Raw genomic sequence first — 23,016 nt, 5'->3', positions numbered from 1 at the left:
TGTATGTCCAACAATTGCATACAATGTGAATTGCAGGCCAGAATTCAAGAAATATCCCCATGCATTTGGTCACAAGGGGGGGAGGTTGTTATTATTATTTATTATTGTTATTATTTTAACTACCAAATCAAAACAGAATTTTCACTAAAGTCTAGATATAATGCACAAATGCTATTGGAGCAATTACATAGCCGTAGGATTCTGTGGCAGAAGACAGGCAGAGCTGAAGGGCAGAGTTAAACATATCATCAGTTTGGAATCCTCGTGTTGCCACAAGAGATCCAAGTTCAACACTCCCCCGCCCTTGAATTCTGTTGGTTCTTATCTAGCACCAATTTAGTGCTGATCATTAGTTGACACAGATTCTTGTGTATAGGCTTGCACAATAAATCTTTCTGAACTACGACTCATCCTATGGTCCTGATCTTTTGCACCTGACAGTTTCTTTTATTTAAGAATTTCATTCAACAGGTAAGGAGGAAACAAGTAAGTCTCCAATGTCTCATCTGTGCGTCAGATTTTACATGGGGGTTCAGTGGTAAATATGGTTTTCCGGCCCTCATACTAGTTATTTGATCCTCTTTGCAGTACTAACTAGTATTGACAGCTGATTCTCAGACCTGACTTGGCCAAATTCACATCTTTATTGCTGACAAAAATAAACATAAATATAAGACTTCCCCTTAACTTAGAAGGAGTTCAAAACTTTTTGTATGCTAGAGGAAATGCTTTTTTTCCTTCCATATTTCTGAGCCAATTGGCACTTGATAGCCTGAGGAAGGAGCTAGGGAATGTTTAATAATGTTTTTCTCTAGCCTGCAAACCGCTAGTTCCAGTTTCAACATTATCAGCCTTTACAGTGTGATAGTGATACATTAAATATAAAGGCTCCTGAAGTCAAGCTTGACTTTTTAAAAATAATTCTATTAAATTAAAAACTAACACAAAATTAACACAAACAAAGCTAAAAGGAAAAGTGTAGAAAAAAATAAAAAAAAGTAGGAAAGGGAAGGGAAAGGAAGGAAAAAGATAACGAAGACAATAATAAAGAAGTGACTTTCAACCTTCATTACACAGAACACAAGCAATTATGCTGACTTTGCACCCTCTTTTAAAGCTACAAATACAATGCTCCCCTTCTCTCCATAGCCTAACCTTTACCTGTATGCACCCAGTGGTTGGATTCAAATTTTTTTGCTACCAGTTCTGTAGGCGTGGTTTGGTGGACGTGGCAGGGGAAAGATACTGTAAAATCTTCAGTCAGAGGTGGGATTAGCTGATTCTCCAAACTACTCAAAATTTCCCCTACCAGTTCTCCAGAACTGGTCAGAACCTGCTGAATACCATCACCGGTATGCACTCTGGAAATCACTCTTTTCAATTCTGGTTCAGTCAAAAAAATATCTCAGGAGTTACCAAAAATATAAAACAAACACTTTATCCTTGATCAAATAGTCCAACCTTATGTCCCATCTTTTTGCTCTGCACAATCTTTCCCTTTAAATCCTTCCTATGGCAATTCAGATTTTGATCTTTCATCACACTGATGTTAAGAAAACTCTTGAAAGCTCTCACTAGCTTAGTTTGTAAATCACTTAAAGAGGCATTGTCCAGGATTTCTCGTCAGAGTTGTTCTGTGTCCAGATCCTTTTTTCATTTGTCTTTGATATAACAGTTTTAAAAATTGAGTTAAAATTAAGGTCATACATGAAGAACCTCAGCCATACAATCTGTGGTACTGAATAATACAGAGTTTGCTATTAGAGGACAAGGATGTTCCATATTTAAACACCATCCTTAAAATCTGAAAAATACAATTTATTGTGAAATACAATGGCCTCTTATCATTGGTATACTTTATCGCCAATGTGATTTTATCCAACAGTGGAGCTTATGGGAAAATCTAATATCCTATACAAGTGGCTGGAATGAGCCAAAATAATGGCATCAGCCAAAAAGAATATAAGGTTTTCTCAGAGTTCAAACTGGATACTTGATTTGCTTTCTGTAACAATCTCCTCTGCGAGATAGCAATCAGACCCTTTAATATTTCAGCATATATTCAGCTGTGAATGAAATCGTTCTGCATTCTAAATATTTCATCTGGTATTCTGCTAGTAATCGCGGGGCTAGACTGATCTACTCAAAGACAGCACAAGTAACATTGAACTATATAGTCTATTTGTACATTAAACTCCTCTCACACCATAAAGACAACTATTCATTTAAGCTGGTCAAATTTGACATTCTTGGGCAGAATGCTTAAAAATAAAAAGCAACTGATAGGTAAAAAAATAATATGCATACAGAATTTAGACTGGTGTTGTACATGCAACTTCCATATGCATTTCTGAGTTACTTCTCAGATAGTATATATAGTATATTACAGAAATATCAGAATAAATTAATTAGGGATTATTTTGTATTTTAAATTCCCTTTTCCTTTGAAAGTCATTTCATTCTAATACATTTCTAGGGTGGGCACAAGGTGACACATTATAAATACTCATGAGCTGGTTTTTACAGAAATGGACCTGATTTCTTTCTAGCTATAGATAGTTTTATTTTACAGAAATTGCCTTTCCAAGTACCCGCAGGAAATATTCCCATAATTTAAACAGCATAATAGAGAATATGCTCAGCTCTGAGCATATTCAAAGGGTTACTTTTATTTTGAGTAGTGCCAAACTATGCTCAGTGCTCAGAGATGCTTTGAGAGGTAAGTATATTTTTGTCAGTATTATTTTAGATCAGTTCTTTCCCCGCTTTTAAATTTAATTTATTGGTCAATGGGAAGTCTGTAATTTGTCACATTTTGGCAATACAACTAATTTTTATGGCTGTTTTCCCCCTGTTGTCTTCGTTATACCTCTCTGGGGAGGAAATCTACACCAGAATTAGTCCCATTAGGGAATGAAAAAAGAAATATTGTCACAGTAATAGTTTAACATTCCAAGCATATTACATGTTATCCATTTGGATAAATACATTACTAATTTTTTTTTAAAAAAACCTTCTTCTTCTTCTAATAAAGGAGAATATTTGTAGGTCAGGATTAAAATGAGAAGTCCTTGGTGTTCTCTGATGATGTTCTGATGATGTTACCTAGTTTGCATAATCAAACTTCTGGAAGAAAACAACCAAGCTGGAGAGCACCAAGGACCCCTTTCTTCCACAAAATACTTAGAAATCCCAACATAGATTTGTAATTGTTGCGATATGTAGAAGTCTTCTTCTAAATTGTCCAGTTGCTGTCACCATTCTGAAATTTACACTAGCTAACTTGATAAACCATTTGATCAATCTTTCATTCTAGTCACAGACCAGTATAAAAAATAAAACATCAAAATAAAACAGTATATTACAATTAATGGTGAGATCGTGGGAGGGTGCCCAAAGTCTGCCTGATTTTACAGACAGTATAGCAGAATTTAGCTCCCGTTCAAAGAAACTGCATCATTCTGATCTGATAGTAACAGCTGTACATGAAAGAGATCAGAATTTCCTGGATATTTTGTCAGGTATAAAATTAGGCTGTGCATCCTTATGGAGGGTATAACAGAACATGGGCTGTGATTTAATGGCCCTTATCCACAAGGGCGCAATCTCAGCTCAAACCTTTTACAAAAGTAATTAGAAAGTAGGACTTTTTCCATTGACTTCCAGAACTACACTGGAGAGAGAGTTACAATGTGATAGATAAACCATATGAGCAGTGAGTTTTAGGGAAAAACCTGTCCTGGGGGTATGGAAAGAGCATTTTGATGCTCCCTAGGCCACATAGAAGAGTTAAGGTTGTAGAAGAATTTTTTTTCATATCCCATGCAAAGATTTCTGCAGCTAATGTGGGATACCAATATTATGTTAAACTATGGTGGCAAGAACCCAATATAGGAATATATTACCCGCAATATATGGTGGCAAGAACCCAATATAGGAATATATTACCAGCAAACTGGTTTTCCAGGGCTCAGTTCTTACACAACGTTTTTGGGAGCCTGTTTATTTAATGAACTTGTAACACCGGTTACAAGAATAACTCTAGGTAAAGGGCACAATAATAAATTATTTAAAAAGAAGAAAAACATTTACAATAGCAATTTAAAAAAAACCTATAACAACCTAATTTGAGGAGGAAAATGGTTTATAACTTTCCGTGGGGTTACAAATCACTCTGCCCCACTGAGCCAGATCTTGATAGACATGATAATATATTAATCTGTAGCTTAACATTTAGTTGTTTTCATTGTCCTATAACCCTATACAAGCAAAAACATATGCATACAGGGATTAGTAGGTATATGTTTAAATTTTGGGATATATATGATATATACAGATTGAGCATGTGTATGTACTAGCTTTATCAACCTTATGTGATTCTATCTTCTATTGAATAATTTAGTGGTTCTATAGCCAATCAAATGCTTATTAATGTAATCAATGAATTAAAAGATAATTTGTATAAGTCTATAAAGTCAGATTGTAACTCGGCCTCTTTTTAGACTTCTTTATCTGTCTTTGATACCAAAACCTATCAATAAATCAATATGTATTTCAATGAAATTGCCTATTGGTTTCCAGTTTAAATAAATCACTGGGAGAATTCTCCAAGTCTGGGAGTTCTTTCTTTTCTGTAATAAAAGTTCTAATGTATCTGAGCTGTGCGTGTGAGATTTTTGCCAAATCAAACTAGGTGTTATGTTCAGGAGAAAGTGTCAAGATAATGCTGACGCTATCATTATAAGAACCATAGTGATGCAGTAGTTAGAATGTAAATTGCAGGAGTTCAATTCTGACCAGCTCAAGGTTGACTCCGTCTTCCATCCTTCTGAGGTTGGTAAAATGAGGATCCAGATTGTTGGGTATGTAAACCATTTGGAGAGGGTTGTAAAGTACTATGAAGCAATATATGACTCTAAGTGCTATTGCTATTGCTGATTTACTGCCAAATTCAGGTGTGATGCTGCTAGTGTTCACAATAAAATAATGAAGAAGAATTCATTTCTGAGCTCAGGTTAACCCAATCTTTGGGACTGGGACAATCTCATTTCCAACAAGTCAGATTTGTACCATTTTGAATACCTGCTTGCAAATTTTGGGGCAGGTAGCAGAGTTCTTCTGGCTCCAAGTTACATGAGCCACTCTTTCAGAGTTTCTAACATATACAGGGAAGGAAGAAATAATAGTCTCTCATCCAATAGCAATAAGAATAAGATTAGCAATCAAGCTGATAGGATTGCAGCAATAAATCATCTGTCTCCTGACATATTACCCTTATCATAGTTATTGGGTTGACTTGGCAGAAAACTAACACATGGCTTGCCACCAGAAGAATCTTTACTGCAGACAATAATGAAATCTCATACACACAACAGTTGATGGCCCACTGCAAAGATGCCTGGGAATTTTATATATATTCCCAAGATTTAAATTTGAGGTTTCTTTCTCCCAGCTTCTGAATTAATAGATACTTGATGTTATCCTTTTGTGGGTTCAAAGTAGGAAATTGTGGTGAGTATGTACTTATATATTCTACATACATAACAACCTGGAAACCTAACCACCTACCTTGCTAATCTCACTCTTTGTAGATCAATCTTAATAAGATATCAAAATGTGTCTGATTTAGTACAATGGCCAATATATTGAGGTACAATCAGAAAGTTTTTAAATGTCATCACTGTGCAGATTTAAGCAAACAATTATTTCCACACAATGAGGATTATAAGACTGGCCTGTTTCAACATTCTAAAAAAGTTTGAAACAAGTAATATATGTCCCATGTGGCTTGGTGCCTAAATATTTGCAAGACTGCTTTCTCCAATCAGTTCTACAATAAGTATGTCACCAAGAAAAGTTGCTTGAGAATTTCCACTTTCATGAGTTTGAAGGAGAGTGGTGCCCAAGGATAGCATTGGTCAAAGATGGCACCTATTCTGTGGAATAGGAAGTTATCCATCTCTCTTGTGGTTTTCCAGAAGGTGGTCAAGAAAAACAAATCTTTTGGGGAGAGTGTTTAGGCATAGCTTAGTATAACACTGTCTTTGTTTTGTTAGTAGCTTTCTTAGTAAAATAGTATGGTTGTAATATTGCATATTGTATACCATTTAGATGTTTTACTAATAATCTTAACTGCCAGGAATTATTGAAGATTGTTGGGTTCTAAAAGTAATTAATTCATTTATGAATATTGGAAAGAATTGATTGATTATTGTTGTTTGTTTTCCACTAACAGAAACTAAAAGAATTTAGTCTGGTTAATATTCTTTCCAGAGGACTTTACTAATTGAGTAGATAACCTATTGCCAATGTGTTTGTCTGTGTGTGTCTGTCTATGTGTGTATTCATCCTTTAAATAGAAAAATGAGAAATCATAGAAACATTTGTCTGTTCCCATAAGACTGCAGATATATTTATTTTTCCTTAATTAATGTATATAATATGCCTTTTCTTGTTACAACCTTTGTTATTCAGTGATGACACATCATCATGAAGATTTGTGTGTAAAATAAAATAAATGGAGATGCTTTTACATTACGGTGCTAGAAGTTACATTTGTCATTAATTGATCTGTGTACTGTATTTTGGATTTCAAACATGCAAGGGATGCAACTGTATTCTAAACCTCCTCTTGAGAATAATGATGTTCTCAGTTCTAACAGGAACCTTGAAATAATCCTCCAGTTAGAGTTACAAACATGGATATTTGTAATTCCCTCTCACATTTAAGGTTGTGATTAGCTCCCTTTCTCTTATATCTTTGCTCTATTCCTCATTTTATCTGATGTATTATAGCTTATTTTGACATTATTTTGCATCTGTTTTATTGATTTAATAAAGGTATTTCATTCATATGGAATTCAGTGCATATTCTCAGTAAACTCTAACTGTTCCTTAATGTAAGAAGTAGTATGGATATTAGTATGTTTTCCCCAGAAAAGCTTGTCCTTAGTGATCATGCCAAGATTTCTCACTTTAATTTATTGAGACAAAGGTAGGCAGAGTTGGGACCTAAATAAAACCATTCAATATTTCTTCTTTACTCACAACGATTGCAACTGACAAATACTTTCAAAACCTAGTTAAATGCTCACTTCCACAATACTGTAGCAGTTGACAATTTAAATTTCCAATCCTTTCTTTTTAACAGCTTTTAATTTAACACGTGTCAGTTACAGATGTGTTTTAAATGTTGCTTTCATGGTTTTATAATTTAAGTACAATTACCAAAGCTTATGTTGAATTATGATTGTTTTAATTCATTTTTAAAACTGCTTTCATATGTTCATCTGTATTTTGGAGAATTTAACTAGAGCCTTTCCATCAGCAGATGTAGCTAATGTGAATATGATTTGGGGGAACTGCAATGGACCCTACATACATTTGGAAATGCTATCACTAATCTGCACACCTTTAGCAATAATTTACAGTTTGAAAATAATTGTGTATCCTTGGTTTTCTTCTGTGATTTTGAAATGTCTATATGAATGGAAATATTCCTCTTTGAATCATCCTATTGCCTGCAATGACAAACTAGAATAGCTTATTTTGCTTATGTTCACTTCACAGCAAATGTCTGCAAGTAGAAAATGTTTTTGAAATATCATTTTCTCTTATTGTTTGGAAATGAACAGAACTGTATTTACTTTACGTTCACCAAAAGCTATTACAGCTTTTCATTCTGTTTCAATGTATGGTTGAAAAAGAATAAGACAGTTTTATAATTATAATGACAATTTAAAATAACTAAGTTTCTTCTGCAGTCAGTGTCAAGAATAGCACCTTTACTTCTCTCTTAATTCTGAATGTCAGCATTCAGTACTGTGTATATTGTGGTTTTCTAACTGAAAAGCATTGAATATTAGAGATGCATTGAAACATACCTCTGATTTTTATGGATGATCAAGAAGAACACTGAGAAACAGGAACCTTCAGTCAGTGAAAGCTACCCCTTTCAGTTCAAGAAATGTGTTTGGATTAAAATAGAATAAAAACAGAACAATTGGCAACAGTCTGAATCTGGATTCAGAATATCTGAAACAATCAGTGGGACGTCATCTAGTTATCCATTAGCTCTAACTATCCTTGAAAAATCTCAAGACAGACTGAATATTTCATGTTGTATGATACTTTGTTAAAAACCTGAATATAAAAAACAATATTATTTTTTAGATTTTTTAAAAAAATCTACTTTTGATATGGCAAATATTTCCCCATTAGCATACTCGAAAGAGGCATGGTTTTAACAGGGTCTCTTTATATTTGTTATTTTTTATCCCATTTAAAATAATAACAATTAAAATAAAAAGCAAAAACCCTCCACCAAAACCTAAAAATATGCAATTGACTTTGACCCTTATGAATTGACTAAACAGGAGTCCATAACCCTTGTTCCATTGTTTCCTGCCTCCTTCAGGATGTTTAAGAAGAAGATAATATCACCCAAATATGTGATAAGAAGATATTAGCGGTACACATAGCTCCCTGGTAGGCATTCCTATCATGTCATATCGAAGTCTAGCAAAATGTTGAAAGTTAGAAATGTTATCAAGCATTAGCAGGCATTTAAAGAACGTCTTTTGAATATTTCTAGCACAGAAAGTATTTCATGTGATGTAAATTAATGGTAATTTTTCTGACTTTAAAAGAGAGCTCTGCCAGAACATTTCAGTGGTCTGGACCCAATTCTGCTAACATGGAGATGCTTTCAATTTTCTCTGCCTGCTTTCCCGCCTTAGATGGCTGTGATTGTAGCAAAATTAATCCATTTAAAAATCTATGGCTTAAACTTAAGGATTTTCATCCGCCCTCCCTTCTTTTTTTTTTCTTAGAATATCAATAAGTTCCAATTGAAGAGCGGATTCTTTTGCAATTCAGGCATGTGCCGGCGATAACGGGCGAGTTGGCATGAAGAGAGGCAGAGATGGATTAATTATGCAGAGAACATGGAAATTCTGCTTATCATCGGCTAGCAAAGGAGCCCAGCTCACATAATCAGCAAACGAAGGGAGAGAAAAAAATAACAATGCAATGGCACCTTCCAGCCCATCATCAGGATTTTTCTACCCCCTTGTAATTAAAAAATAACATACACTTATAGCCCTATCTCCTGTGCAGGCAAAGAGTGGATGTCCACAAAATAATTGCACTGGGATATTAGAGCTGGAAACAAGAACTGCCCATTCCTATACTGTACCAACTCTCCCCTCCTATTCTCTCCCCTGGCCTCTGCAAGGCACTTTTTTCCATCTGGAATCTGAATCAGATGGAGGTCTTCATCCAGGTGACATCCCATCTTAGTGCCCATGACTCCAAAGCTCATCGTTATCCTGGTAATTCTTGAGAGTCCAAAGGCTCAGGGATTGTTATTCATCTCACCTGCAAGCTATACACACCCACCCACACACACACCCATGCACACACACACACACACACACACACACACACACAGACAGACAGACATCACACTGAAAAACCCAACCCAACTGGCATTTTTGTTCTGCAACAAAACAGATTGATCATCGTAACTGCTCTTATATATTTTGTCTTTTCACTGCTGCCCACAAAGATCACAGTTGCTAAGAACCCTCCTGTGCTGCTGGTGCACAGCTCTTGAAATTAAAAGGAAAATAAACTGGCTTGCTTTTAAGCTAAAGGCAAAAAAAAAAAAAAGAATGCCAGGATATGGGTTTACAAAACCGAGGCAAGCAGGCAGGCAGGAAGAAGGAAATGAGAAAGTTTGTGTATTGCCCCAAATAAAACGATTTCATATTTTGAGTCCTTTGGAGTTTTAGATGACATAATCTATTTATATTCTTAAATGCAAATGCTTCATAATCACAATGCACTGGTAATTCCTTTTGTTAATGTGTTGATGCTCCTTGCACTTTAAAAAACAAAAACTATACAGTTGTCCCTTACAGGTGGGTAGGGCTAGGGTTAGGGTTAGAGTTATTGACTTATTTTTTAATACATTTATTCAGCAGCAAAGGAAAGTGAAGGAAAAGGAAGAAGTCACACACAAGTCAGGAGAAGGAAAGTACTGTTAAATACTAGTAGGCAAACCATGCGTGGTCTTTTGTTTACAGGAGCCACTGTGGGGTGCTCTAAGAAAAAAACCAACCTGCTGATATTAATATAATAAGAGAAATGTGAATCCGAGCTAGGTGGATGGGTATTTATTTTGGATGTCAACGAAAAAGGTCTTACTCTCTAGGGGTGACATGATAACAATGTTCCAATATCTCAGAGACTGCCACAAAGAAGAGGGTGTCAAGCTATTCTCCAAAGCACCTGAGGGCAGGACAAGAAATAATGGGTGGAAACTAATCAAGGAGAGAAGCAACTTAGGAGATATTTCCTGACAATTAGAACAATCAATCAGTGGAACAACTTGCCTCCAGAAGTTGTGAATGCTCCAACACTGGAAGTTTTTAAGAAGATATTGGATAACCATTTGTCTGAAGTGGTGTAGGGTTTCCTGCCTAAGCAGGGGGTTGGACTAGAAGACCTCCAAGGCCCTAACCAACTCTGTTAGTCTATTCCTGTGATGGCGAAGTTATGGCACACATGCCGGAAGTGGTATGCAGAGCCATTTCTGCCAGCATGTGAGAGGTCGCCTGGAACAGACCCACTGTGCATGCATGCGTAGGCCCCCCCCCCCGCCGCCAACCAGCTGATTGTTGGGTATCTGCCGTACATGCGGCACTTTCGGCATGTAATGAGAAAAAAGTTAGCCATCACTAGTCTATTCTGTTCTGTTCTATTCTTATTTTGATTTCAATTTCAATTTCTCCTTCTATTGTTTTGACCATACTCTCCAAGTTAGCCTTTAAAAGCCAGGTGGTGGTAGTTGTTGTTTTGCATCTGGTACATTGTGCATATAGCTTGCTTAATGTCTGTGAAGATTTTCAGTCATCCAGATCATGGTTGTCTCAAAGGTGCTTACTCAAAAGGCAATTGGACTATATTTTTTTCCTTGAGGAAGAAGAAGTTATTTCACTTCTCATTCAAGAAATTGCATCAGTTCTGGCTGAATGGTAGGGGGATGGAAGGTCAGAACTAACCCTTCCATCTCCCTAACATCCAGCCAGAACTGATGAAGCTTCTTTGATAAGAATGATCCAAGATGATAATTAGTCTGTGGTTTTCCTTTCTTTAAATATAATCCAGATAGCCAATATTTCATCTCTAGGAAAAATCTCTAGGAAAACCCAAAGACTTCCCTCACCAGCATTGGTCAACTCTGAACAGGATCCATACCCAACATGGTGTCTACCAGGACTCATTGTTTAAGTGGGGCCTTGTCTCTACTCCTCAGTGTGACTGTGGTGCTCCTCGACAAAAATATCCATCATGTTGTGTCCGAATATCCACCGAATATTACACCGGCCCAATGTCTGATTTTTTTTCAACATAGACCACCCTGTCCTTGAGTGGCTGGGTGGACTGGACATTAACATTTGAACCACTATAAATCCATATATTTGCCATATGCTAAATAAATAAACTACCCAGAGAATTTAAAATTCTATAAATCAGAACACCTGCAATTATGCTGGACTCGGATTGTTTCAGAAGTTGAAATGATCTAAATATTAAAAGAACTGTTAAGCTTCCTAAAATAAAGTCAGCCCATTTCCTGTGAAGTCTGCAGCTTGAAACAATTGATGCAATTACAGGAGAGATGGAACCATGAAATAGCAATAGCCATTTCGGTGGTCACTGGAAGGATGAAAATCTTTATTTTGAGGCTAAAATAATTTTTATTAATTTTATTTAATTTTAATTAATTTAATTAATTAACACCTGCGATGATCCTACAAAAATCTTCTCTTTATTATATTACCTGCAATATTTTCATTGTCCTATTCTTCTCATACAGGCTCAACATCATAATTTTGAATAAAAAGTTATATTAATGAAATAATAGGTGAAATTTTCACCTGTTTTATTTATTTATTTAGCATATGGTATATTATACATGAACTTGCAGTATATATTAACATTACCCAGATTAAAAACACACACAATAAAATACGAATGTTTAAAAGATACCAATGTCCAGATCTTTTAGCCATTGAAGTGTAGCATTGTTTATATGAAAAAAAGTCAGATACTCGACCGATATATGCCCTCAGCTTACAACTGCTCATGATGTAATCTATGGTTTGACTGGGGATCCCACAGTCACACTGAGGGAGGATACGATGGCCCATTTATATAGTGAGTCCCAGTAGATGTTGTGTGAGGTGCAAATCCTATTCAGGATTGTCCATTTACTTGTTTAACAACAATCTGAGGCCTTTCTCCTCTACCTACTTAAACATCTTTGAATTCCTGGGAAACTACATAAATGAAATGTGTGTGTTCATTGCTGATCTCTATTACCAATTATTACTGATCACAAGACTTTCTTCCATGATGACAAAATGTAACAGATTCAACTTAAATGTAATATGTGGGAATGACTGGACAGGAAGGAGAGCCATAGATCGGACAACCAATATGTTAAAGATATCTCCAACATGGTATGGTATAGGAAATGTTTCAGAAGGGACTCTTCCTAGTTTTCTGGAGAGTAAAAGGGGAGCTCATAAAAGTAAAAGGCTGTTTTGAGCATGTTCTGAAATCCCTCAAATTCCTTGAGTCTCCAACAACACTTACTTGAGGATAGCTAATCACAATTACAAGAGTTCTATTCTGAAAAGTCTGATAGTTGTCAGAATTTTCCCTAACTGACTGTGTGCACGGTCACAACCAATGAACCGGTTGTTAATGTAAGTGCAGCCCACCCAGGGGTGGGCTGCTCAGGGTTGGCATGGGTTCAGGTGAATCCTTTGCTCTGGCAATCAGTTGGGCCTGCCTACCTACCCCTGCTTTAGTCTGTCCTTTATTTCTGCTCAGCTGAGGCGCAGCACAGCAGATTACCGTACCTCAGCTGTTTTACTCATTGGCGTTGCAGTGGAAAGTAAGTTTTAAAGCTGTAAAATGGTGGTTTTGTAATGTGCTGCACACGCACAAAACGCAAACCGAACCCATTGTGAAACCAGTAGAAGCCCACCACTGAGCTCACCTCTGATCCTGTCACATTATCATAATCATTAAAATATGGTCTAATCTTGATTGACACATTGAAACCCCATATTGAGTAGCACATCTTCCTCATAATTTTGTGACAATATCTTAAAGACATTTTAGCCATCATATAAGATTTTTAAGTTCTATGCATGGCTGGTTCTTGGTACAGAACTTTTCTTGGGAGATGTGAAAAGGAAAAATTTCTGCATATTCTCCAATGTGAAATAAATACAAATTATAAGTCATAAATAGTGCACGAAAAAAAGTTTCAGTTTACAACACTTATGCTATTTTTAAAAGTTAATGTGGAGATATTAGATGATGTGATAGGCGTCATTGCTTCTTAGGTAATCCTGCTGTGGTAATGTCCTATATGACAGGTCAACTTCAGTATATTGTTTGAAATGCTATACAAATTTGATATTCATGAAATTCAACTCTCCATATAAAAAAAAATCAGAGATCAAAAATTTTGTTGCAGAATAACTGTATTCATTTTACTAGGGTTCTTAAATCATTGTCCCATTGATACAAAAATTTGATCGTTTAATGATCCGTAAAAAAATTTAGAAGTTTGGAAGAGGTAACAACTTCTTTTGATTGGAATGTTACCATGACTCATCTGATTATATTAGATGCAGCCCAGATCAGCCTAGTATGTTCATTATATTAAATTTTGATTGGATCCATTTAACTCTAAGTGCATAGTTAGCTGCCATTTAGTTCCTAAGCTTTATGCATTGAAGGGAGCGGTAGTCAAAAGTGAATATGGACAATCTTCAAGTTCCAAGGCTGATATATATATATATGTGTGTGTGTGTGTGTGTGTGTGTGTGTGTGTGTGTGTGTGTGTTGGTTGGTTGAAAATGCAAAGACTGAATGCTTTACAAGCATTAAAGTGTTAAAAATTAAAGTGATTGAAAAATATCCCTTTTATTTCTCGGCTCTTTCATATTATTCTACTATGCCATTCCTTTGATCAATTTGCTCCTAGGTTTAGGATAAAACTGAATGTGATGAGATAAACAATATTTGGGCTAATTTATGAGAATTTGTTTTCTTGACCTGAGGTTCTACAGATCAATTGACCCTGTCGGTTTGTCCTAATATGTATGCAGTGTATCGCTACACTGTGGGTATGCACCTATATAATCTTGATGCCTATAGTCAATCAGCTTCCATGTACAGATAAAGGTAGTTTTACTTAAATCCACTTTTGCTAGGAGCTTCTTGGCTTCTCATTCCACACCTGCAGATTTCATATTCTTCTTTTTTCTGTCATTGAGCTCGATGGAAAATTAGCACAAGGTGTATATACATCTGTAATCTTTTACATTTCCTGAAACAAGTTTTAACAACTTTCACAATTGGAGTCAGATAATAGAATCCTCAGTAATCGTAACAGCAAATGGATTTGTAATCTACCCGTGATTAAAATTATTTTCATCATGAAGTAGAAATTCTCATTATTGTTGCCATTTTAATATTATCAACTATAAAGTGTCTTAGTGATTGATACTGTAGACAATGAAACCCTATATTATGGTAATTAAATTTAAAATGAATCAGCTCTCTTTATATGTCTCAGTAGTTCAGTACCTGATTATTTAAAAACAATTATCTTTTGATGTCACTTAATGGCATTTGCTACTTTTAACTGCCTACAGGTTTTTTTCCAAAGACACAAAAAGTTGAACCTTGGATGAAAAATGTCATGCAATGAAGCTGTGAAATATCAAGGGATCAAGGATGATGGGTAAAATAGACCACTGAAAGCAATCTGTCCTTCCTCCCTCCCTCCCTCCCTCCATCCATCCATCCATCCATCCCTCTCTCCTTTTCCATTCTTAATTCTATGCTTTTTAAAAGCATGCTAGAAATATAACATTCTGAGACAGATATTCATTTTTTTATTATTATTTGGGTATAAAACATTTATGTAGATGGGAACTAAAGGGAGAACTTAAAAAAAAATCCCAAGGGACTATCAAATTAAAATGACTTGAGACAGATTAAAACCACAGGAAATGTTAAACCAGGCATCCCCAGGCCCACTTTTTCCACCTATTACTTTTCATATAGACAAAGAGCTTCCACAACAGGGGAAAAAATTTTTTTTTATATTTCCTATCCTTTTAATCCTCTGCCAGTCCTCCTCTTCCGTTCTTTGACAGTCTCACTGCTGCCCCTTCCCCCACCCCCCTTTTTAGTACTGCCTGTTATTACAAGATACTCTTTTTTTAATCCATTTTGGTGAAATTTTAGTACAAAAACATTCTTTCGTATCTCTGTTCATTTGCAGATTTGAGCAGGCTTGCTAAAGCACACCTGTTGTGCTGCCTGCATTGCCCCCCTCCTCTTTTTTTTCTTCTGATCATAGGCTTCTGACAAAGAGGGTGGGGGGAAGAGAAAGATTTTTATCAACCCCTCTTCACTGGACAATGAATTTTCTTCACCATTTGAATGTATCTCCGGAATGCCTGAGTGATTCATTACAGCAGATTCTGAAGTATGACAATGGGCCTCAGAAATGACTGATGTTATCTATTCCCTGATTTCATTTCCCTGATCCTCTTCATCCCTTGGCCCTGTGTACCTCGATTAATTAGAAACCAGGGATTTTCACTCATCAGCTGATGGGTTTCATGCTCTGCTCTGTCACAAATCTGCTGCTTTCACTATCTCTCTTACAGCTGGTGGTTGCTTTTAAAACTTTCTTTTTTTCTACCCCTCCCTCTCCATCAACCCCTTCTCTCTCTCTCTCTCTCTTTTGAAGCAGTGCTTTGTCACTACAGGTTTAGGCCTTTTTAAGATTCAGGAGTTTAAAAAAGGGAGAGATTAAAAATTAAAGTAAAGAAGATTCAAAATCTCTGATTAAGTTAATCCATATCCAAATGATACTTGTCCAAAAATGAACTTTTTGAAGAGACAATAATATAAATGTTTCATTGCACTCGGCTTCTCACTTTTCTCCCCAAGATATAATAATTGAAGCCTTATGCCAAAGGACCAAAGTATATAAGTACATTTTTCCTGGCATTCTGGAAGTACATGTGTTCAGGCGGCATGCATTTGACAGTTGTCCGTGGTATATTGTTAAGCCAATTGCATTCAAGTTTCACTTGCAACCAACTACCTTATAATAGGATCCTGCAATAAATCATTGAGCCATTATTGTTTCTGGAGGAAATTTTCCATAATTGAAAATATGCTGCCCTTTGGGGCCTATACCAAATTAAATCACATGGCGATAACATCCCTAAGGAAACAAACCATAATTAAATAGTATTTTAAATGCAGAATATTTTGCAATAAAAATTACTCTTTCCCTCTCAGGAACCTAGAATAATGTGTGAATCATGGGTGAACATATCAATTATGTCTAGTACAAAAAAAAATATAATCACTTCTAGTTTACTTTTCTTATCTCTTTCATTTATACATTCTTGTACCATATTTGTTTTGATCTCATTTGTGAATTTCACATATCCTTGGGTTTATAATTAAAGGTCTTCCTTTTTGATCCTGGTACAGAAAAATCCAGCATAACATTTTCAATATCCTGTGATGGTGCTGAAGAAAAGAAAGGAATATTCAGCAACAGGTTTTGCAAGTTGGTCAAAAAATATTCTTGTCTTTCAATAATGATTGTTGAAATTGATAAACAATTGGGCAACTGCTCCAGTAAAATACTTGGTGAAAAAGGTAAAGTATAGATATGGGTTCACCAAAACTCTAGAATCTTCCCCACTTGCTACCTTCCAAGTGTGTGTTTTTTTCAATTGTGCTAAAAGTGGAACTGGAAAGGGAAGGCTGATCTAATTTTTTTTTGCACTCAAGCCAGAAGCACCAAGGTGCTTCTGGGTTAAAATTATTAGCCGATGACATCACCGTTGCCTTTGGGATGCTCAGTTGGGGGTTCCTTTTGTGTCGCCCGCAATAGCTGGAGTAAAGGAGAAGAACTCAACCCTGCCTCATGACAGCTTTCAGGTCTTAAAGGTGAGCTTGCTAACTTTCTGCCCAGCGTTCCAATCACTTGAGCCACTGTGCTCTTTACGCTGATCTAATATACAATAGGTTATATGTGTCATCACTGCCAGGAAATTAGATAAAAGCCAAACAATGATGAATACTAGATACTAGAAAAGACAGGCATAGTTAATCTAAGCAGTAAAGAAAAGATCCTTTTTGATCAAGGCAAGAGTTAGCATCAGTGGTGGTATTCAGCCAGTTCGCACTACTTCAGGAGAACCAGTTGTTAACTTTCTAAGCAGTTTGGTGAACTAGTTGTTGGAAGAAATCATTAAGGCAGAGAACCGGTTGTTAAATTATTTGAATCCCACCACTGGTTAGCGTGTGGCTAGAAACAAGAAAAAAGACAGAGAATCAGAGGATACAAGTTATAAAGAATACTGACTACTGGATAGAATGGATGTAGATAGGAGATGGTGGGCTTTCCAACAAATCTAAGGACAACCAACAATTTTGTGTTCAGAATTAATGTTCATTCGGTTCTTCCTGCTGCCTTTTAACTTCAGCTACAACATGTTTATATCTCCTATCCCAGGGATCGCCAACCTTTTGGACATCAGGGACTACCAAACCCATAATTTTAAATCCTGCAGACTAGAGACCCTGGGAAAATCCCCAAAAAATTTCTGCAGGAAAATTGTCCACCCTTTTTTCCTACTGATCGATCATTCTTTATTTTGGATTGTAGGATTGTAGTCTCCAGCTCTGTTCTCAGGGGAAGAGAGAGAGAGAGAGAGAGTCTTTTGGCTTCATGCAAGGAAAGCAGCAGAAGCAGCAGGTCTTTCTTTTTCTCCCCCAAACGCTGCCAGAAATGAGTCTTTGTGAGACTTTTTCGCACCAGTGCAGCCTCTTGGATGCCTTGCAGGGTCCCAAAGACTCATTTCTGGCGGAGTTTGGGGGAGAGAAAGAAAAACTTCTGCTGCTTTCCTTGTGTGCAGCCAAAAGCAGCTGAAGAAAGAAGCGGAAAGAAGCAGGCCGGTGGCCAGGTGGGGCACGTGGGGCAAGTGGGGCAAATACCCCATCCTCTGCCTTTTCCCCCCACCTCACTACCTCGTGTTGTTCACAATGCAAGTGATGCAAGCCTTGTGTTCCCGCGGGCAATGTGGGTGGCGCAGCCCTGTGTTCCCACGCAGCCTGGATTAATTGCTTTGGGGGGTACTTTGGGGGTGATGTTTCTCTGAGGACCACCAAAATTTTCTCACAGACCACCAGTGGTCCCCGGCCCACTGGTTGGTGAGCACTGTTCTATCCCATTTAGTAGGGAATCATGAATCTTTCCATGAATCTGCCTCTGAACCTGACTTCTTTTTGATCGCCTGAGATCTCTGGACCCATAAATTCCATAGTAGTATCGCTTAAAATTGCCAGCAAAAATAATGAGTCTTGTGGAATCTTGAAGAATATCAAATGTGTCATCATTGCCTATGTTAAAGAGGCTTGAAAATGAACTATAGGGGTTGTTTAAATTTGAATATTTTCACTAAAAACAGAAGGAATCATGTTGTGTGATCCTTCCAAATTATACCATTCAATATATATTTGTGTAATAATACATTTTGTTAATTTTAAAAGTCCCATAAGACCTTTCATTGCTTATCCTGGCAGGGTCCCATGTTGCCTAACTTTATTAGATATTATTCCACGCACAAATATGGTGCTATGGTCAGCCCTTCTTAGTCATGCTGTGTGTATGCTTAGAAACAAACAAAAGAAGATGCAACTGTTAACTATTAATTACTTAACCAAGGTAGCTGAAAGAATGTACTAAATAAAAATGTGGTCTCTTTGGTTTTTAATTGAAAGCAAAGTGTGAATTGAGCCAACTACTGAATAAATTATGTTTAATGAAGCCATGTCTTAATATAACATGAAAACCTAAACAGAGACTTGATCTCCATTATCTTGTTACACAAAGCTGGCCAGCTTGGCAGATCAGATGTAAAAGAGCAGAGGCCATATGTCACTAATACTTATGAAGAAAACAGAATTTCAGAAGATTCAGTTTGACATGCAAGCATAAGAAAAGAAAATGATATATCTTATTTTGTATAACTAGTAAATGCAAAAGGAATAGAGACCTTCTTTGTTTTGAGTCTGCTGTGGCCAGTTGCATTTGGGACCATCAGCTAGGTTCTTATTAGCAAACACTATAATTTCGCTAGAAAGTTTTGATTAAAAAATACATTCCAAATGCCAAGGCTTCAATCAGTTTTGTTCATTACAGAAAAAGACACCTTTTTCTCAACAAACAATCCATGAAACTGAACATTTATTTTGCGGAATTGAACCCTGATAAACCAAAATCCCATTATCATTTCATTTGTTCCCTGAGATTCATTTCTCTGCAGATTTCCAAAGAACAGCATTAGATCAGTATATCTCTCAGCCCAAGCTCACCAGTCATCTTCCACACTATCTTTGTATTTGAAAATTAAAAAGTTAATTAAAAAAGCAGGGGTGAATGAGAATTTGCATTGCTGATCAACAAAGTTTTCAAAGTTTTTTCAGTTGTAGACATATACTCTATTTTTAATTCTTATGATGTAGGAACCGCAGAAATATTTGCAGACAAGGAAATACCTCTTGTCTTTTATAGTGTATGTTTTATTCAGTTTATTTTCTCCTAATCTGACAATGAAGATGTAATTATGGGCATTCTTTAACTAGGATTAAAAGATTGAAATTAACTTTCCAGATACATTTCTTCCTTATGGCAATTCTCTTAACTACTAATGGAACTATGGTTATTAGTAAAACTGGCACCAGTTATGAGTTAAAATGATTTAGTTTTCCTCTGGCCAGGATTTTAAAATCATTACTTTAAATTCTAAATTAAGTCTTCTAGCAGATGGTGATATTTCTAAATTAACCTATGAATGTTTCAATTTCAGTAGCAAGTGACCCAACTAATATCAGTCATTTGCTTTCCATACAAGAGGAAGAATAGAATGATATGCATAGCTTAGAAAAGTTGTAGATGATAGTCAGCCAAGGTCTCAAGATATTTCTACAACAAATTATTCTCCAACTATATGATTTATCAAATTATTTGGATTTTCTTCAGACTATTGGCATGTGTATCAGAGATGGTATTCAGCCAGTCCTGACAAGTTCTGGAGAACCAGTAGCAGAAATTTTGAGTAGTTCGGAGAACCAGTAAATACCACCTCTGGTTGGCCCCGCCCACCTCAATTTGCTGCCTCCCGAGTCCCAGCTGATAGGAATCCCAGCTGATTGGCTGAATCTTCTTTTGTTGCCCTGCACAGGAGAATGGAGCTGGAAAGCAGATTAGTGGAGTGGGGAGGGAATGGGGATTTTACAGTATCCTTCCCCTACCATGCCCACCCACCCATGCCATATCTACCAAGCCATGCCCACAGAACCGGTAGTAAAAAAATTTGAATACCACCACTGATGTGTATACAGAGTCAGGGTTGAAAATGGTACATAGCTGAACTATGTAATATTCCTAATATTCTCCATCCAAAGTTCAGCTGTTTTTATTTCAGCAATCCAAAACATGCCATTAGGGCATCTTTCTCTGTCCATATTTTTATATTCCTTGTTGATATTTTTAATTGTCTATGATAACCTCTATCATTATCAGAAAAACTTTTTCATTCTAAAAACAAATGATCACCCTGGCTTTTGCAGGTTTCTTTATGAGGAACCCAAACTTTTACCAATCTTGCGGGCTTCACCTATGAATGGTATGCTAAGCTATGCTCAAAAATGAATGGCAGTGGAATAAAAACTATACCCAGAATTTAATTTTTAGTTAAACATAAATTAAATTTTAATGAAGTTTATAAAATGCTGTTTACTTAAATACAGCCACCACCACACAATTATTGAATTTCACATTAAAAATACAATTGGGCAGCAAACTTTGGAGTCATTCTGAGGGCCACAGACAATCCTATGGTTGCACATTGGACACATTTGGTTTAAGATAAGAGAACATAAGCTCTTATAATAGAGGCCATGCATGAACAGACCGAAGTCTTTTATTTAAATGTTTGTCTGATTTTCATGATCTGTTGATTCATGGTCAGCTGATTCATGAATGACAATCTCCTGTTATCCATCAATATTCTTCTGTCATCCCCAATGGCAGTAAGCATATAATGGCCACAATTATAATCTTCAGAGCAAACATAATGATTTATATACTCTTTGGCTTACAAGTCTGCAACTATCACAATAAACTCCTTTAGACCTCCTTTTAAACTCCTTCTTCAGCATTTTGAAAGGATCCACATAATGTTTGGGCTTGTAGCCAATTCCTTATTAAGAATTAAGAAAAAGACTGCCCTGACTTCATCAGAGACCTGAATCAAACTTCAATATGTGAGATCTTGGATCCATGAAGTTCTTTAATTGTTATGAAAAATGTAATTTTACTTTCTCATAGCTAATTGAAATTAAGTCCAACCTAAGACTCTGTGGACTTCCCATCAATATCTAGTCTTGATTGCCCTATGTGAAAACTCTGCTGGGTATAAATTTGTGATTTCCTGACCTCAATTTGTAAAAGGATCTAAGCTTTTCTCCCAATATCTTGAAGTTATTAATGCTAGAGAGATTATTCATAATAGCCAACTACATTTATGAACGTCTATGGAGATTCTCAGTTATTCAGGTCATGGTTGTCCCAAAGGTGCTTTTTTCAAAAGGTAAATGGACTTAAGAAAACATCCTGCAGGGCAGAAAACATCCTGCAGAAAGCGCAGCTTCAACTTTTCAAAAGTCCACTTGCCTTTTGGAAAGGCACTTTCGGGACATACCTTTACCAACATTTTATGCTCAGAGTACAGAAGAACCATTACATTCATCAGACTCCATTTCTTACCCACAGCTCTTCTGGAAGGAAAATGCAATGACACACCAATACAAGACCATTTATCCCTGTTTCCCTTAGAGCCAATTGAATCAATAACATATCCATGCTTCCTTTAATGAAATTGTCATGTAAACTTCACTGCATTATTTTAACTTGATAACAAAGCAAATGTTGGTTTTATGATTCTCCTTCTAGCAGTCTTCAGAAATAATCTCCAGGAAAGTGGCCAAATTCTGCCTGAACATTTTTACTGTTTGTTGTACTTTTCCTTTGAAAAAAATCTTAAAGTCCTTCTGGATAGTATTGTAAAACTATCATTCTTTGATTTTAGGATGTTAGTGATAGTTAATAAATGTATAATCACTCAATTTTATGTCTATCTTGCTAGAGTTATGTTGCAGGTAGCTAACCATTTTAATTATGACTGAATTAAAAGTTAAGGATTTTATTCCTTTTGTTTTAATTACTGATCATTTGTTTAACAGTTTTAATAATCTCGTAAATATTTAATTTTTGTTCCTGGGTGAAATAATAAAGCTACTCTCTAACTCACTCTTCTTTTTCTTTTTCAAGTGAATTTCCCCCTTTTTAAATTGCCAGTGTATGCTTCATCAGTGAAGATAAACATAAAATAGATTAACTACTAAAATGAAATTACACTTAAAATTAAATGTAAATGTTTTAAAGTGGAAACGTTTGTAACATCATTCATATGTACCTACCACATATACATTTGTACAACATTTAACAAGACTAGGTATAGGTTTGATTACCAGCCTTAGTTGCACCTGTGCCATGTTTAGAATTCCCTTAAGGGTAAGGAACCGGGTTGGTACTTTTTGGCCATAATACTTCAAGGACAGCCAAAGCCCATTTTCTTCCGCTATACTGTACAAGCCATGATTTCTAGCCCAGAAACAACATTACAAGCCCAATTACTGTTGCCTTCATACCAGATATGGAATAGAATAGAGGCATACAATCAAAATCATGTGAAGTATTAATATCTCTTTATAAAGCCTTAATAATGCCACACTTGGAATACTGCATCCGATTTTGGT

At 36.1% G+C, this 23,016-nt stretch overlaps 1 long non-coding RNA gene across 1 annotated transcript in view; it reads left to right on the top strand.

The window, feature by feature from the left end:
- The window catches only part of LOC148126438 (uncharacterized), a 30,769-nt gene extending 20,992 nt beyond the window's left edge, over positions 1-9,777 (top strand). The window contains exon 2 of the long non-coding RNA XR_015743281.1: positions 8,832-9,777. This is a non-coding gene — a long non-coding RNA (uncharacterized LOC148126438). The remainder of the gene's footprint in view (positions 1-8,831) is intronic.
- The last annotated feature ends 13,239 nt before the right edge of the window (positions 9,778-23,016 follow it).

This window comes from Pseudonaja textilis, chromosome 3, assembly GCF_049901715.1.
Source record: "Pseudonaja textilis isolate UNSWEBS1 chromosome 3, rPseTex1.2, whole genome shotgun sequence".
In the NCBI taxonomy this organism is placed as follows: Eukaryota; Metazoa; Chordata; class Lepidosauria; order Squamata; family Elapidae; genus Pseudonaja; species Pseudonaja textilis.
This window is presented reverse-complemented; position numbering and strand designations above follow the sequence as displayed.